Source organism: Camelus bactrianus, chromosome 4, assembly GCF_048773025.1.
Source record: "Camelus bactrianus isolate YW-2024 breed Bactrian camel chromosome 4, ASM4877302v1, whole genome shotgun sequence".
Classification (NCBI taxonomy): domain Eukaryota; kingdom Metazoa; phylum Chordata; class Mammalia; order Artiodactyla; family Camelidae; genus Camelus; species Camelus bactrianus.
This window is the reverse complement of record NC_133542.1, coordinates 89,347,518-89,365,680: the sequence shown is the minus strand read 5'-3', so window position 1 is coordinate 89,365,680 and position 18,163 is coordinate 89,347,518. Positions and strand designations below refer to the sequence as shown.

Below are 18,163 nucleotides of genomic sequence, written 5' to 3'. Positions count from 1 at the left end.
TGTGTGTGTGTTTGTGTGTGTGTGTGTGTGTGTGTGGAGTTGGTCTAGGGAGGGCTGTTGTAGTGAGGGGATGAGATGACACCTATGGAGTAGATAGATTGTCTTATTAAATCACAGCCTCTTCTCTTCACATGCCTGTTCACACGAGAGTAGGGAGCAGACATTCTTGCCTTGTTCTTGACTTGGGGTGGGAGGTGGAAAAGCAATCAGTCTTTCATTCTTAAACATGATGTTAGTTGTAGGTCCCTGTATTATTTTGTGGGTATCTGTGTTAGTTGACCAGGGCTGCCATAACCAAGAAGCACAGACTGGGAGGCTTAAACTACCTACATTTATTTCTCACAGCTCTGGACCCTGGGAGTCTAAGATCAAGGTGTCAGCAGATTTGGTTTTTCCTGGGGCCTCTCTCCTTGACTGTACATGACTGCCTTCTCTCTGTGTCCTCACATGGCCTTTCCTCTGTGTGCACACCCCTAGTGTCTCTTTGTGTGTCCAAATTTTCTCTTGTAAAGACACCATTCAGATTGGATTAGGGCCTACCCTAATCCCAGTTTTAACTTAATCACCTCTTTGAAGGCCCTGTCTCAGACTATAGTCACATTCTGAGGTCCTGAGGCTTAGGTCTTCCAATTGTGAATTTTGCAGGGGACACATTTCAGCCTATAACAGTACCTTTTACTAGGCTGATGAAGTTTCATTCTATTTCAGTTGCTGAGAGTTTTTGTCATGAATGAATGTTGAATTTTTTTAAGTGATTTTTTTTTTGGCATAAATTGATAGGTTTTTCTTCTTTAGACTGTTATAATAATGGATTACAGTGACTTTTTGCATATTGAACAAGTTGTTATGGTGCATTTAAAAAATACATTGCTGGATTCCATTTGCTAATATTTTGTATTTTTGCAAAAATTTTCATGAGGTGTATTGTTTTCTTTCACTTTAATCTACCTATGTCATTATATTTGAGGTTAATTTCTTGTAGACAGCATATAATCTCATGTTTTTATTATTTCTAAATCCATCATCCATCTGGCAATCTGTCTTTTCATTGTTGTATTTAGGACATATAATGTAGTTACTGATATATTTGGATTTGGACCTACCATTTTATTATTTGTGTTCTGTTTTTTTCCCCTCTGATTTTTATTCCTCTGTTTCCCTGTCCTTCCTTTTTTTGGGTTATTTGAACATAATTTAGTATTCTGTTTATGTATATGTATTAGTAATTGCTCTACGGATTATAAAACACATATATAACTTGTTACATTCTACTTAGAAACAATATTTTGCCATTTCAAGTGCACTTAAGTAGTAAAGGATTTAACTCAGCAGGCTTGGGAAGTTCAACCCTTGTGCATTCTAAAGGCCCTTGACCAGCTTATTGGAGATAATCTCTAAAACCTTGGAATATCCTGATAAAAGTGTTTTTGTGGACCTGGGGCTTTGGGCCTTGCCAGATAGTTTATGCTAACAATGTGATTTACGTGGGGGCTTTGGACCACATTGTCTCAATTTGATCTCTGGTGGGGCTGGAGACTGAGTAACTAAAGTCAGTCAAGTGAATGTTCCATGTTTCTGTGACCAACCCCCAATAAAAATCCTGGACACAAAGTCTTGGGTGGGTTTCTCTGGCTGGCAATACTCTGTTTGTTGTCACGTGTCATTCCTGGGAGAATTAAGTGCTGTCTGTGCAGCTCCACTGGGAGAGGACGACTGGAAGCTTGCACCTGGTCTCTCCTAGACTCTCCTCTATGCACCTTTTACCTTTGCCAATTTTAATCTGTATTCTTTTGCTGCAATAAACTGTAACCACGAACATAACTTTTCTGATGTCTGTTTTTCTTTCTAGAAAATCATTGAGCCTGAGTGTGGGCTTGAGGACCCCTGACACAAAGTGGAATGTAGAATCCTACTGCCGTCTTTACTCTTCCTGCTCTGTGTTGTAACTGTCTTATTCAGCTGCATCTAGTGAAAACCCTATCAGACTTTGTTACAATTTTTGCTTTCAGCAGTTACACATATGTTAAAGAACTCCAGAGGAGAATTATCTATATTTATTCAGATATTTAACATTTCTCCTGCTCTTTCTTCATTCTTGATATTCCACGCTTCTTTCTGATGTCATTTCCCTTTTATCTGAAGAACTTCTTCTAGCAATTCTTTTAGAGTAGGTCTGCTGGCAAAAGATTCCCATAGTTTATCATATCTGAGATGCCTTAAAAAAAAAACTATCATTCCTGAAAGATATTTTCACTACATATATAATTCTATGTTGATAGTTCTTTTCTTTCAGCACTTTAAATATGTTATTTCACTTCTGGTCTCCACGGTTTCAGGTGAAAAATCTGTATCATTTGAATCGTTGTTCCCCTACAAGTAGAATTTTGTTTTTCTCTACTTTTAGTTTTCAGCAGTTTTATGGTGTTTTGGGGCATGAATTTCTTTGAATTTACCCATTTGGGTTTACTGGCTCTTGGATTTGTAAGTTAATGTTTTATGTCTTTTGCCAACTTTGGGAAAATTTTAGCTGCTATTTATTTAATTTTTTTTCAGTCCCTCATTCTTTCTTTTTTTTCCCCCTTCTGAGACTCCTATGACACAAATGTTAGAATTTTTAGTATTGTCCCATAGGTCCCACAAGCTCTGTTCATTATATTTTTAATGTTTTATTTTTTTCCTATTCTGGTAGGATAAATTCTATCAATCTACCTGTAAGTTCACCAACTCCTTCTTCAGTCATCTTCATTTTGCTATGGAGCTCATTCAATGAGTTTTAAATTGTTATTGTATTTATTAGATCTAAAATTTCTATTTGGTTCTTCTTTGTATTTTCTATCTCTTTGCTGACGTTTTCTATGTTTCTATTTGTTTCAAGAGTTTTTGCCCTTACTTCCTGGAGCACTTATGCAATAGCTATTTTAAAGTCTCTCATTTTAATGTATGTCATCTTATTGTTGTTGTCTGTTGATTATGTTTTCTCATGTGAGTAAAAGTTTTCTTGATTTTTTTGTATGACAAGTAATTTTGGATTATATGTTGGAAAATTTGAATATTATGTTATGAGACTCTGGATCTTGTTTAAATCTTAAAGAGAATGTTGTTGTTTTTGTTTTAGAAGGGTATTGACACTTGGGTTCAGGCTGCAAATTCTGTCCTGTCTTCTGTGGGTTATGGTTTCAATGTCAGTTCTATTTTCAAAGGCTTTGAAGTGCTGTTTGAGTCAATCTTGTGTGTGTACCATCCACCAGCCATTCTGGGAGCTTGGCAAGCTCTATCCCATAGTTCAGGTTTCAAAGTCTGTGATGTGCTGCATATGTTATTTGGGGATGAGTCTAGGAGTTCATAAACAACTTTATCTGGTCACTTCTCTGAGCTCCTTCCTTTCTGTAATCTCCATGTCCCTTTCCAGTCTCCTGGTTTTTCTAATCAGAAAGCTGAGGCTTTAGTTATCACAGTCTGCCAAACAATTCTCGTAATCACACCCACATTGGGGGCCACGTGGCAGGAGGACAGAGAGACAGAAAAGCAACAGGAGTTTACGCATCCTCCTGGGAGCAAAGCTCCCCTGATGGAAGAGAAAAGTTTCCTTCAGGCAGAGTTGTAGGCGCCTGTGGGCCCTGCTGCTGTTACTACTGCTGCCGCCACAACCATCACCACTGCCATCTATGTGGGACAGAATAGAGCCTGGGAAAAAAAAAAAAAAGAAGAAATACTCACTCTCTCTGAGCGTTAGGAGTCCCCTGTCTCACTCCTGGAGCCAAGACTAGAGGACTTCATCTGTAGCTATCTTTGTTCATTCCCTGGTGTCCACTTCTGGGTTTGTGCATGCCTTGTGCCTGGGCTGAAAGAGGCTGATTAAAAAACAGGAATTCTCCTACATGTTCCCCTACTGGCTGGGTTGCCCTTCCAATTCTGATCTTCTTTCTCAGTCTGTCTGGGAAATTTACTTTTCAGGGTTCTCATATAGTTGTTCCATGCATTCCATGTAGGTTTTATATCTCCATTATGTGGGTAAGACAGAGAGGAGTGGCCTTATTCCATCTACCTGAAACTGGAACTCTTATATGTAACTCTGGTTTTACCTACGAGGTCCCAGGGCAAGTAACTTACCACCATACCAGTCTTTGGGCTAAGTATGTAAAATACATTTGACCTATTGGTTCTATTCCAGTGGTGCTGGAAGCCTGGGCTGTTACAGAAGAAAGTTGGAAAGGAGACAACACTTACTTTCGCCCCACTACATCTGTACTTCTGTAATACTTGCCAGTGATGCCTTTCACGAGCAGTGTTGTGACTCTCGGGGTACTAACAGACTGAAGGGAAAATTGGGAAGTTGGTCAAATATGTCATGGGGATCCCAGCCTCTCCTTTCTACAGCCTTTGCCAACTTCAGTGGCCCCAGGACACTCACTTTTTCATGCAGAAGGATTCCTGCATCCTTTTATTTGAGGGTTGGATAAATTGGATCCAATCATATGTGTCAACTATTGTTAGAGAACTATGTTGAGAGGACTGTTATGTCTAAATTCAGAAGGAAATGATGCTGGTTCTACTAACGATGTCTGTTATAGTCTGGGAAAAGGGCAACAGATGTAGATGTTCTGTTGTATTATTTGCTAACTTTCTCCTCTTCTCACATAAAAATCTTATCTGCAAAAAGATTTGCTATTGTCAGGTATTTTTTTTGTATAAATTTAAGGTAATTTGCTTCCCCTATCTCACATCTTTTCTACTATTATTCTTCTCTATAATTATGGACTAAAGGCTCCATCATCTGTTAAAGGAATTTCCAGGGTCAGTGAGCAGTTGTAGGAAACTTTTGGGGAGAGGAAAGTAATGGGTGCTGGTGGGCAGACTTTCCTTGAATCCTGTCATGATTCCTTGTATATCTAGTAAGGCTAATCATGTCCATGTGTGTGTAGTAACATGGGAAGAGGGGTTTGACAGGCTCAAATCACAGGCCAGGCAGATGATATGGTGCCAGACAGTAGGTAGAATTTCTTAGCAGGGTCAGTGGGTGCTATTCCTTTTTTTCTTCAAAAATTACTCCATTGCAAAAAGACCCGCAGCTCACAAGAGCAGCATAAGGGGTCTTGGCCTCCAAGTGGCATGAGAAAAACATTTGACTGGGAAGAGACTGACCTGGACATACCTGAGCCAACTTAGAAGAGTGGTTAGAACGATGGGCTTTGGAATAACATACACCTGGCTTTGAATTCTGGATTTAAGACTTATGAGTTGTGAGACTGAGGGTAAGTTGCTACTTTTCTGAGACTTTGTTTCCTCATCTGTTAAAACAGGATGATGTTTACCCACTTCCCTCTCTGATTGTGGAGACCAGCTGACTTAACTGAAAGAAGAAAATGCCTGATACAGGCAGTAGGTACTCAGTGAATGTTAGCTTTTTATTATTCTGAGATCATGTGGGTGTCAACAGTCACTGCTCACCTTGGTTCTTCTGACAGGGTGCAAGCAAGGGCAAAGTCATGGGCATGGCCTTTCTTTGATGGCAAAGGAATCATCTTGTCTTTCATGCTGAAACTGAATCAGTTCCTTAAATCTAATGTTACCAAAACTTACAATAATTTGCTTTTTAAAAAAAGTGCCATGTAATTCAGAACAACTTTTGATTGTGAGCCTCTTTCTTTAAAACAAAAAATTCACATAAGCAAATGCTAATATTTCAAGAAAATTCTTCGAGGGATTTTAATTGACACATGCAAATGTTGTAGTTCAATTTGCATCTAAATAGGCATTCTTAATATTTCCTTTTAAAGGGGCTTTATTTTTCTCTTGTAAAACTAAAAATTGATTTCTTCTTTCTAGCAAAATGGGTGCCTACTAGGGTTCATGGTTAAGAGATGTTGTGCAGCTGCTCTTTTATTTCTCCCACTCAGTGTGGAAATAGCCTTACCGGAGCAAGGCAGAAGTGAACAATAGAAATAATATTTTTTATAAATATGCTTCTGCAAAGGATTGATCAGTGGTTTAACAGAGGTTGACATTAGCATGACATTCTCTCCATGAATACAAAATGCTGCACAGAAAATTCTCCCCTATTTACTAGTGTAGTCAGTCTTCCATCTCTGGTTTCTCCTTGATATCAACAGTGATTCTCTTAAAATACGCTGCAGGGATGGGCTTTCTTTGCATTTCTTCACTCTATACTGGGATGGGAGAGTTCCCTGAAAAAGCCTCCAGTAATGGAATCTGGGGAGGAAGAATTCTCATCTAGAATTTATTGCCAAAGTAACTCTTGAACAGGTGTTTGACACATGTTCCCAGTCTCCTGAGGAGGGTAACCATCGTGTGGAGCTTGGAATTATGGATGTCCCTTATTCAAGTCTGACTTTATGTCTACTAATGATCTGTGACAGGAAATACTAGGGGCTCTCCCAAATCCACGTTCTCTTCTTCATTCTGGGCACATAGCTCAACTATGCCTCCCCGCCTCCCTTGTAGTTAGGTGTGGTCATGTGCCTGAATTTCATCTGAAACTATGTCCTCCTTCCAGGCTTCGTCCATCTAAACCTCCCACAAATTCCTTGCTATTTTCTCCTTCTGGGTGGTTAGAATGAATCGACTCCCAGGACAACCTTGGAAGCCCACCTGTTGAATATGGCAGCACCTCCGTCAGCTTGGGCTCCCTGAATGACTGTTCTTCCAACCTGCTCAATCTTGTTTCATGAACGAGAAATAAACTTCTATTGAGTTTGAGCCATTATATATACATTTGGGGGCTTATTTGCTATAGCAGTTAACCTATCATAACGCTAACAGCTAGTCTTTTTTCCTACACTGTCAGTCACAGCATACATTTTAACAGGGCTATGAGTTCTGCCCTCACAGGGCCAGTACTCCTTTAAGCATCTGGTATAACCCTTAATCCTTATGCATCATTTTCTCTGGGGATCTGAGGTCTAGGTTACTGCCCAATGATGCTAAAGTAGTTCTTTCACAGAATATCTGGTATTTCCATCCCACCGAATCACTTTGAAGACCTTGCTCTTCTCAAAAACAGTCACATTCATTTATTCAACTGCTCATTTATTTCACCATTTGAGGAGTAAATTATCCACTCATTTCATTATCTCTTTTAAAAAATGTTCCAGGCATGGAAGGCAGTTTACAAGGTTAATAAAATACATCAAAGTGGCCTATGAAAACCAAACCAGGAGTGAAAAAAGAAAAGAAAACAAGGGAAGAATTAACAAAATGGGGCCATAAATATTTGCTAACATACAGAAGGGTTCACCTCGTTAGCCCTGCCCTCTCTGACATCTTACTCCTGAAGCTGCTTCTGGCTGCTTCCTCTCACCTCCTTCTTCATAAATCCTAATTTCTTGGGAGACCATTTCTTTAAACATTTTCTGATGGCCCCAAGTTTCCATCTCCTCCTGTGAGATCCTTGGCGGTTTCTCATCCCCTTAAATTCCAGGTAGGCAGTTGGACAGTTTGGTGTGGGAAGCCATAACTTGGGAAGTCATTTTTCTCATCTTTCATGAGGCTGAATATTTTTTCATATACTATATTTCTTTTCCATTTATATTTCTTATCTTGTGAGTTTTTATTCTAATCTATTACTGTTTTTTCTATTGAATTTCTTTTTTATTGATGAATAGATGTTCTTTGCACATGAACAATATTAATCACATTTTGTATTTTTTTGAATTGATTTGCTAATATTTTGTTGAAGATTTTTGCATCTATTTTCATGAGGGATATTGGTCTGTGTTTTTCTTTTCTTGTAATGTCTTTGTCTGGTTTTGGTTTTAGAGTGATGCTGGCCTCACAGAATGAATGAAAAGTATTTCCTCTGCTTCTATTATGAGAAAGAGCTTGTAGTGAGTTGGTATAATTTCTTCCTTAAATGTTCGGTAGAATTCATCCATGAATCCATCAGGTCCTGGTGCTTTCTTTTTTGGGAGATTATTTATTACAGATTCAATTTTAAAAATAGATACAGGCCTATTATTTCCTCTATATAATATAATGTGAATTTTAGCAGATTGTGTCTTTCAAGGAATTTTCATCTGTTTCATGTAAGATATCAAATTTGTGGGAACAGAGTTGTTTATACTATTACTTTAATATCCTTTTCCATGGGATCTGTAGTAACGTCCCCTGTTTCATTTCAGGTATTGGTAATTTGTATACTTTCTCTTTTTTCTTGCTTAACTTGGCAAGAGGCTTATCAACTTTACTGATCTTTTCAAAAAACTAGCTTTTGGTTTTGTTGATTTTTCTCTGGTGATGTCCTGTTTTCAATTTCATTGATTTTTTTTTTTTTTTTTGCTTTAAATTTTACTATTTCTTTTCTCATACTTACTCATGATTTAATATGCTCTTTTTGTAGTTTTCACAGCTGGAAACTTAGATGATTGATTTTAGATTTTTTTTTCTAATATGTGCGGTCAATGCTATAAATTTCTCTCTAAGCACTGCTTTTGCTGCATCACACACATTTTGATTATTTGCTCTTTCATTTTCATTTAGTTCAAAATATTTTAAAATTTCTCTTGAGATGTCTTCCTTGGCCTATGTGCTATTTAGAAGTGTGTTGTTTAATCTCCATGTATTTGGGGATTTTCCAGGTATCTTTATGTTATTAATCTCTTGTTTAATTTCAGTATGGTCTGAGAACAGATGTCACATAATTTCTATTCTTTTAGATTTGTTAGGGTATGTTTTATGGCCCAGAATACGGTCTATCTTGGTGAATGTTTCATGTGAGCTTGAGAAAAATGTGTGCATCCTGCTGTTGTTGGATGAAGAAGTCCATAGATGTCAATTACATCCAATTGATTAATGGTGCTGAGTTTAACTATGTCTATACTGATTTTCTGCCTGCTGGATCTGTCTTTTTCTGAGAGAGGGGTGTTGAAGTCTCCAACTATGATAGTGGATTCATCTTTTTCTCCGCACAGTTCTATCAGTTTTTGCATCATAAATTTGAGCTCCGTTGTAAGGTACATACACATTAAGAATTGTTACGTGTTCTTGGGGAGCTGGCTCCTGTATTGGTATGTAATGCCCTTCTTTATCCTTGATTACCTTCCTTACTTTGAAGTCTGCTGTGTCTGAAATTAATATAACTACTCCTGCTTTATTTTGAATAGTGTTGGCATAGTGTGTTTTTCTCCATTCGAGTACTTTTAATCTATATGTGTCTCTATATTTAAAGTGGATTTCTTATAGAAAACATATAGTTGGGTAGTGTGTTTGATCAACTCTGAAAATCTCTGTTTTTTAACTTTGTGTTTAGACTACTGGCATTCAGAGTGATCATTGATATATTTGGATGAATGACTACCATATTCATTACTGTTTTGTATATGTTGCCTTTGTTCTTTGTTCCTATTTTTGTCTTCCATTCTTTTTCTGCCTTTTGAGGTTTTAGCTGAGCATTTAATATGATTAAATTTTCTTTTCCTTCTTAGCATATCAGTTATACTTCTTTTTTTTTTTTTTTTACTCTTCTTTAGTGGTTTACCTAGAGTTTGCAATACATTTACAACTAATTCATGTCCATGTTCAAATAAAACTATTCCAATCTACAGGTAGTATGAGGACCTTATGATAACAAAATAATGTTAATTCTTTCCTTCCATCCCTGGTATCATTGCTGTCATTCATTTCTCTCTCTCTCTCACACACACACACACACACACACACACATGCATATACAAGTGTATGTCTATTTATCTATCTTTCTAACTATAGATATAGATACATAATCAAATACACTTTTGCTATTATTATGTTAAACAAATTGATCTGTTAGGTCAATTAAGAATAATAAAAATGGGTGAAGGTGGTTGAAACATTGAAGCATTCTTTGCAGTAAGTAGCAAAAGACTGGAAACAACTCAAATGTAAATCAATAGGGACATGGTTTTAAAAAACAACAACAATGGTGTATTCATACAATGGAATCCCATATAGCTGTTAAAAAACAAAAACAAAAAGAAAAGAAGAATTGATATGAAAAGATTTTCAGGATAAACTGAATTGTTAAGTAAAAAAAAAAAGTGCAGAGCAGACTTTATAACATGCAACCTTTTGTGGGAAAAAAAAGGAAATAAAAGTACATATTCATGTTTGCTTCTAAATGCATAAAGAAACTAAAAGGATTAAAAGAAATTAATGAAAGTAATTACCTGTTGGAGTAGTGATAGGAACTGGGGTGAATGTGACCTTTTCACTGTATGCTTTTATATATTATTTGATTCTTGAGCCATGTGAGTATATTGTCATTAAAATTAAATAAAATATAAAAAATAAATAGTGATATATTTCATGTAAGAAGTATTCTCAATCTGCCAGCTGGTACAATAAAGAAATGGAAATTATTTCAGATTTGTACACACTTGAGGAACTGATGTCTTTGGTACAGCTGTTAAATGTTCGCAGAAATAACATGCAAGGTGACGGTGGCAGCAGGAGCAGCAGCCGCAGAATCAGAGTTCCCTAGTTGGCTCCATTTCATTCGGGAAGCTTTTCTGCACCAGGCAGTTAGGGTTAATGTGCTTTTGTTTGTCTTCTTTTCAGGCTATAGGGCTCAGTGCACATCAAATCATTTTAGTAAAGCTTCTGTTTTGATGCAAAGTGTTTCAGCCTTGTCCTCTTAGTTCAAGTTAAATCAATTAAACATCTCTTAATAATTTCAAGGTAAATTGGTTTCAGAGGACTACAAGTGACTCGCCCACAGTTCACTTATTCACCAAATTAATTAAACTTGTTAACAAATGTAAAGTATAGAATTGCAGATATTGAAGTCTCGGCTGCCTTGGCCTGGTTTATTCATCTTCTTCGTTAGTATTAACCATTCTTTCCTATGTGATTGTAAAACTCATGGTCTTAAATTTATGTTGTGAACAGAGTTGACAAGGCTTTGCGTATGGTACATTTTAAAAAACAGCTCTATCATTATCTAAAAAAAGCATCAGTGTGAAAAGTGTTACTTATGAACTGTATCAAGAGAATTTACATAAATTTGGTCGCTATCTTCTAGGGATTTACAATGAAAGATTTAATTTAAAATCGAAGCTAAATCATATAGATTCGATAGTAACTGTGGAAGTTCTGTGTAAAGAGCACTGTACAAATAGATGGCATTGTTATTTTTTGACATGCATTGTAATATAAAAATAATCTTTTAAAAAGGTAGAAAATGACATAGAGGATGAATGGGCAGTTCAGGTTGGGGAAGACGGATGAAAGTCGTTCTAATAAATGCAATCAGCTTTCGGCTAGATAAAAAGGCTCCACAAATGCTCAGGTTATTTACTGAGACTCACCAACCGCTTGGTAATCATGCATCTAAGGAGAGTGAGCACTGATGGATCAAGGAGTTGCGAGTCCAATTATTAAGTTTTATCAAAATGTTTTCTCTACTTGTCTTCAATTAGTTAGACCCAATCTAATTTTCCTTCAAAATCGAATTCTGGAGCTCAAGCTAATTTATGCGACTGGACATTTAAAGAAAGAGGTCCTCTCTACATACATGTAACATGACTGAGAAAGAGCACTGTATGTTTCCACAGCGCTTTGTTGAAACACAACCATTTCCCTGAACTTAATAAAGTAATGTGCAGTGCAAAGAGCCTTGTCGCTGAACACTGAAATGCAGACAGCCTTCGCATTCCCATTTTCCTTACTCTCCTAGCCCACCTACTACTACTCAGTGGCTGTAGCAAGCTCCCTGTCACTTTTACCTAAAAACTCATTCACAGTTGACTACATACAAGGCCAGGACCCAAGGTCAAAGTAAGTCTAAGAGAATGAAGTATTCAGGGTCCAGAATAACAATACATGCAAGTATCCCCTGCTTTTCAAAAGTTCGCTTTATGCCATGTCACTTACAAAAGACCTACATTAGTACCTGTTTTTGCTAATCAAAAGATATCCAAAGAGTATTTTTGCTTTAATGAAAAACCATGAAAAGCAAAAATAGTGTTGGTGTTTGTTTTGCAGTGAGCTGTCCCGGAGGCAGCCTGTACCCCACCTAGAGCAGCGACAGTGGCACCCAAGCTCCTTCTCCAGGAACTACACTCAGCCTCTCAGCTTCAAGTCGCCATCACTTTCAACTGTGTCTGTGCGCATCTGTGCTCTGTCTCTATCTCCTGCATCCCTGAGAGCAAGACGTGTCCTAAGGTAAATGATTCTTTGCTTTACACCATTTTGGCTTACAAAAAATTTCATAGTAACGCTTTACTTTCGGAGAGTGGGGAAACCTGTATTCAATTCTTGGATAATTAATCGCAGAACTGTCCCTAAATCTGGAATCTCAGTGGTCATTCAAGAAATAACCCCTTGCTTGGACCTGGAAGTCTGGGACCTGTTTTGATGTGCAGCCCCTGGATATTATTCAGCATTGTTCAGGAGCCAGATGCAGCTACTTATAAAAGGATGCATGTTGAATAGCTTGTTGCCTTTCCTGGCTGGGGTACCTGGAACTTATGGCCACTGTGAGGCCTGACCACCATCTAGGCTCCTCCCTCTCCATCTTCTACGGTTCCTGTTCTCTCTGCCTCTGAGCTTCTTTTCCTCTCTGCCTTTATTTTCCTATACAAAATTTACCTTTTCTTCAAGGCACCAGTTGTATATCACCTTACTTTGAGAAAAAAAAACAAGTTTTGATAGAACCGGAGCCTAAGAATTTAATAACTTATCAATGGGGATGACTCAGGTTAGAGTTGTTATGTGTATTCCAAGTAGACTGACTTGTTCCTCAAAGGGTAGATGTTGCCTCATTTGAGTGGACAATATACACATTTAAATTTCTGAATGTCTACACTCAGGATGCAGTTTTCGTAATTATCTTATAAGAGGCATCAGCCAGATGAATAATTTGAAAATTGGCATTGGAATGCACAATAGAATTATTTTACTAATTACATTTGGTTTGGACTTATATTAAAATAAATACTTCTATATACTTAAATTAAAAAAAAAATACTTCTCTAGATTATTCACCAAACTGCTTCTAAGGAGAGCAATCTAGAAATAGCTGGGACATGGGCAGAGGGGAAAGGGAAATGAAAAATGTTCAGAATCAGAAGAGTCAACATTTAGTCAATTATTTATTTAGTCCTTGCTATATTCCAAAGAAGATTTTGAGGTGGAACAATAGCTGTGGCTCACACTGGGAGGATTATGCCTTTCGGGGCCCAAATGAAAGGTTCTAGCTCTGTCCGGTGTAGTATTTTACTGTCTGATCATAACAACAAGAGTAATCATTCCTGGATGGCCCACAGTGCCAAGTGCTAAATTCTTAACATGATTTACCTCATTTAATCCTCAGATTACTTGTTGTCCTAATTTTATAGATGAGGCTCAGAGAGATTAATTACCTTGCCCAGAGTCACAAAGCTAGTACATGGCAGAAGCATCGCTTGGAACCCAGCTTGTGAGGCTCTGATGCCTGTGTCACCCTCCTGCCTCTGATTTTGTTAAAGATCAGACATATAGCTATGACTGCTTTCTAGTGAAAAACTTCTGGGTATTTTTAAAGTGCATCTCAGGGCCTGAAACACTGTCTACATTGAACAGGAAGGAAGCAGGCTTTGTTAATGTCAAATTATCCCATCTGAGAAAGGGGTTGTAACTGTCTTACCAGGACAGTTTTGAGAAAACAAATGGAATCCCAAACCTTTGATGATTGCCCAGACACACTATTTCCAGAAAAGTGTAAAGTCTTGAGATACATCCACATGGTCTTGGCTTGACCCGGCCTTGGAACTCCTCACCCAGAGTCACACATTCCCGTTCGCCATTGCATTCCTTGCTTTGTGTTATCCCCTGCTAAATGATCTCCCCCACCCTCAAATACAGGTCTCAGTCAGCCATGGGCTGCATCTCAGCCCCAGGATGGGAAGTACCTCTTGGTGGGCCTTACAACCCACCCTACTGTGTAGGCTTAGCTGTCCAGCGGCTAGTGACCTTGTCATTGTCCTCCAGTTCAACATCCTGAACTTAGCTGCTACTTACCCTCCCCAGTTACGGTTGCTGAGAATGCAATAGTGTTGGACACCATCTGTGACCTTTGGCACAATCTCAACTCAGATGTATCCTCTTAGAGGAAAATTTCTTAGTGCAAAGTCTTTACCTACACCTCTTTTTCCATCCTGCTGCCTACTGTCCTCCACTCTCCTATATCGTAATACAAAGACCAATAACTACTAAGTTTTAGCTCTTAGCTAATATCAACGCTTCTTACGGTGGTGAAATTTTTGGTAGTTACTCAAAACTGTTTGAGTCAATTGTATGCAGTTTTGTTTTTTAATAGAGGAGAAAAAATTGAACCTACGATAACATGAATCTTCCTGAGCACGCACTTCCCCGCCTTGTGGAAATTACTTTGCCGAAACAATGCACAGTACCTAAATCATGTCAGTGCAAATCACTACTTTGTCAAGAAGCAGGGACTTAATGTGTGTGTTATTTTAAAATTGTCTTCAGCCCGAGATTGGCATACTTAATTGCCTTTTAAGTACACTTGTTAAAGCATCAAGGATATTGTTGATGGTATTTAAGCGTCTTTGGGTGGGCTGCTGTCATTAAGAAGCAAGGCTGGCATTTTCCTCTCTAACCTCGAACTTGATGGTTTTAATATCTAGGCTATTAAATTTACATCGGGAAGAACTGGCAGATAAATCTTTTACCAAAGCAATTTAAGTAAACAACAGGAATAAAGAAAAGGGTAAAGCTTTTAGCTTTCAGATAACATATCCTTCAAGGACTGTCCTCTATTTTTGTGGCATTGCACAGTTGCTTGAAACTGAAGACGCTATATTTGAGGTTGACTTTTTTGTGGAATCAGCCTCTGAATTCAACCCTGAAGCAAATGCTCTGGCTTCAAGTGTGGTGTTGATGAATTACTGAAGAAATTTCTGTTGGAGGAAAACATCCTGAATTCTCTTTAATTCTCTTTTTTTTTTTTGGAAGACAAGAGTAACTCCTTCGGGGGGGCAAAAAGAAAGCAAAATAAAACTGACTTACTTTGCTTTATTTATAAATGTTGCTTTGGTCTTTCCCCACCCTCAAAGTCCAAGGGCCCTATAAACATTCATCCTTCATTCAGCAAATGGTTATGGGCCATCTACGGCTTACCAAATACTGTTTTCTGCACCAGGATGTATGGAGACCATACTCCAGAAAGACACATCCCTGGGAACTTCTCTGTACCTATTTGATGATAATTTATCTGGGGAAACTTTGGCTGAGACTAAAATGTCTTAGGAGAGTTGTGAAAAATAAAGATATGAAGTTTTTGAAATTTGGTATGCATTTCAATGTGGAATCTATTTGAGGATACTTCCCCATTTCTTTGTGGTGAGATATACAACAAAGGAGCACAGGGTGTTTTTGGAGAACTTGCTTGCTTCTTGTTGTTGAATTAAAGTCTTACATGAAATAAAAGCTCTATTCAAGGTTGGGACTATTGGTGACAAACACTGTGTTATCTGTGAAAGAGGAAATTTGCAATTTTCCCTCTGTGGTATGATGTGCCTTTATTAGAGTGTTTATCAAATAATTTGGTTTTCCAATACATTATCAGAAATTAGTGAGATTGGTTATGGACTTAATTACGCTTTTCTAAAAAATGATTTTAGCCTGCTCTCAAACATTCTGAAGTGAACCTTTATTATAGTTACCAAATTGTATGAAAGCACATGGCCCTCATCACGTAAGGGTCACAGGTGGAATGTAGCTGAGCTGAAATGAAGGGTAATGGAAAAATCCAGTACTTGTGTTTGCTACTTAAATGTCATAGCTGGGTAAATGGATTTCGCTACTTCCTAGGACTCGGCTTCTACTACATTAGCCTGGCAGCAATTAGAGAGGAGAGGTTGCTCCACAAATTGGCTTGGCGAACCATGTAGTTCATCTTTTTATTGTGCAAAACAGAAAAAATTGCTTCTAATCAATCCACTTCAACTTTTAGTCTAAAAATTATTTACCATCCCATCAGCTGAAAGTACCTATGAAATGTTCTATTTGAATCAACTGGAGGGAAGAGATATTTGTATCAATAAGCTGATTATGATTATGGGGGCACAATCTTACTATGGAAGCAGTAAAGAGACTGCATTATTACTGAGGTGTCCTTGCCCAATTGATTAATGCTTTTAGGAGAATTAATCTACATTTCAAATATAATTGGACTCTTATTAACTAAATCCGAAATGTACCACTGCATGGCTGTGATGCTCAAAAGAGACAGATTTTCCTCCAGAATAGAACATTATTCATTTTGAATTTTTTTGTAATCTTTGCATTTGATTCACATAATTAATCAATCCCTCTGCTTTTAACTGCCCTAGGATGTAATGTTTTGGGAATGCTTAGATGAAAGTTTATTATTCTTAATTTTTTCACAGCATAAATTAACAAAGAACTGATGTGAGGGACAGGGAAATTTTACTAATTTCCACTTTGCCCATCAGCACACTCAATGATTTTAAGAAATGAATAAATGAATTACATTTCTAAATGAAGTGTAATAATGAATTTAAGGTAGTGCAAACTACAGGAGTAATCTCCTTTAATCTGTGCCTTACCCAGCCAGCTTCACTAGGAAAACACCATGATTCAGGCAGCCTGTGCAGGAAACTGGGGTGTTGTAGCCCAAGGAAATGAGTCTCATTTGAGAAGAACCCTCACTCACAGCTCCAGATCAGGTAAACATTGTTTTGTGTCTCAAAAGCTAAAGATTTCTTATGCATCTGGAGTCCAAATTTCTGAACCAAAAATCTTAGCAGAGAAGAACAAAAATGTCTGTTGAAACCCATTTTTCCCCCAGAGAAGTTCTAATTCTTCTCATTGGCAAAACCAAAATCATCTAAATTGTGAATATTTTTAAAAAGGTCGGTTCTGAAAAGAGAAAACTCCCTTTTTTTAGACGAATGTTAATTTCACAGTGCAGGATTAGGTGATGTCTGCAGATAATGCCACGTCTTATTTGGGGTAGTAGCTTAAATTCTAGGCTGGCTTTTCAAAAGAAGCCCTTTAAACTTTGTAAAAAAAAAATTAATAGAACTCCATCAGAGAGGCCTCCCCTTTTGTTTTCTCCCTGACTTCCCCTCCTGCCTTGAAACAGGGGCTACTTCTGTGCTGGTTTATGCCTACAGAGAAAAAGGAAGGGGCAGCTGGCTTTTGCTTTGATTTGAGTGCCATTCATCTTTCTCAGTTCCCCTCTCCTTACCAGGGCCACATATGTTATTAACATCCAAATAAAGCTTGCTACCTCTTGCAAGTTAAGAGGGTTTTGCTGAAGTGGACATTGTGCATTTGGTGCACACGGGAGTGCCTGAGCTGCAGCATTCTGTTCGTTTAGTCCTCCGCTTCCACCCAGACAGTCCTCATGAGAAAGCTGAAGGGCTAGGATTCAGAAAGCAGAGAAGAAGAAAAGGTGAGGGAAGGATTCCCAAGTGCAGTGCTTTATGTGGACTTAAGGCTCTTGGGTAACCTCATCCCTGTGGAAGGACGGCTGCTGAGAGGATTTTAACATGGCAGTCCTGCTGCTTGCTGGTTAGACCCAAGTGTCACCTTCCAGGCTTCCCTTGTCTTCAAGGGTTGTCTGTATCTTTTGACTTTAGTTCCAAGTCACAGCCTCTCAGACTCTCAGATCCCTGCAAAGATGAGAAGGTTGACTCAATGGGTGACCTTCTCCAGTCCCTTCTAGTGCTAAGATTTAATGAAATAATCTTGCAAGTGTTGACCACCAATGAATCAAACATTCCAGAAAACACAAGGTGTGGATAATCAGGATTGCAAAGATGGTCCCAAATCCATGTGGAATGCAATAGCACATTTTTTCTTTTACACTGTCTTCTGTGTATACACAGATCAAATTTTATTTGCTTCCAAGTCAGGCCTGCCCAAAGACGTAATAGTGAGCTTTCATTAAACAGTTTAGACACAAGCATTCCCCAGGGCAAGGATGTACTACTGTGCATGTTCATAAATAAAACTGGTTTCCCACATTAAGAAATGACTGTTCTTCCTCATATCCTTGATCAAATGTTTTGTTTTCTGAGAAGTAGGGGAGAGGAGAGAGAGGACTATGAGAAGTTTCATGGGAAAATGTGCAAAAATATAAACAAAGATTTCTGTGCTTTATTAATCTTCTAAAAGAGACCACAGCTAATTGGTATTT

The 18,163-nt window shown here is 38.0% G+C and overlaps 1 protein-coding gene across 2 annotated transcripts in view; it reads left to right on the top strand.

Moving 5' to 3' along the window:
• Positions 1-18,163, top strand: part of LOC105078787 (recQ-mediated genome instability protein 1-like) — a 345,845-nt gene that overhangs the window by 32,817 nt on the left and 294,865 nt on the right. For both annotated transcript variants that reach the window (XR_012506735.1, XR_012506739.1), the window contains exon 2: positions 11,977-12,156. The gene's annotated coding sequence lies outside the window, so the exon portion shown is untranslated. The remainder of the gene's footprint in view (positions 1-11,976; positions 12,157-18,163) is intronic.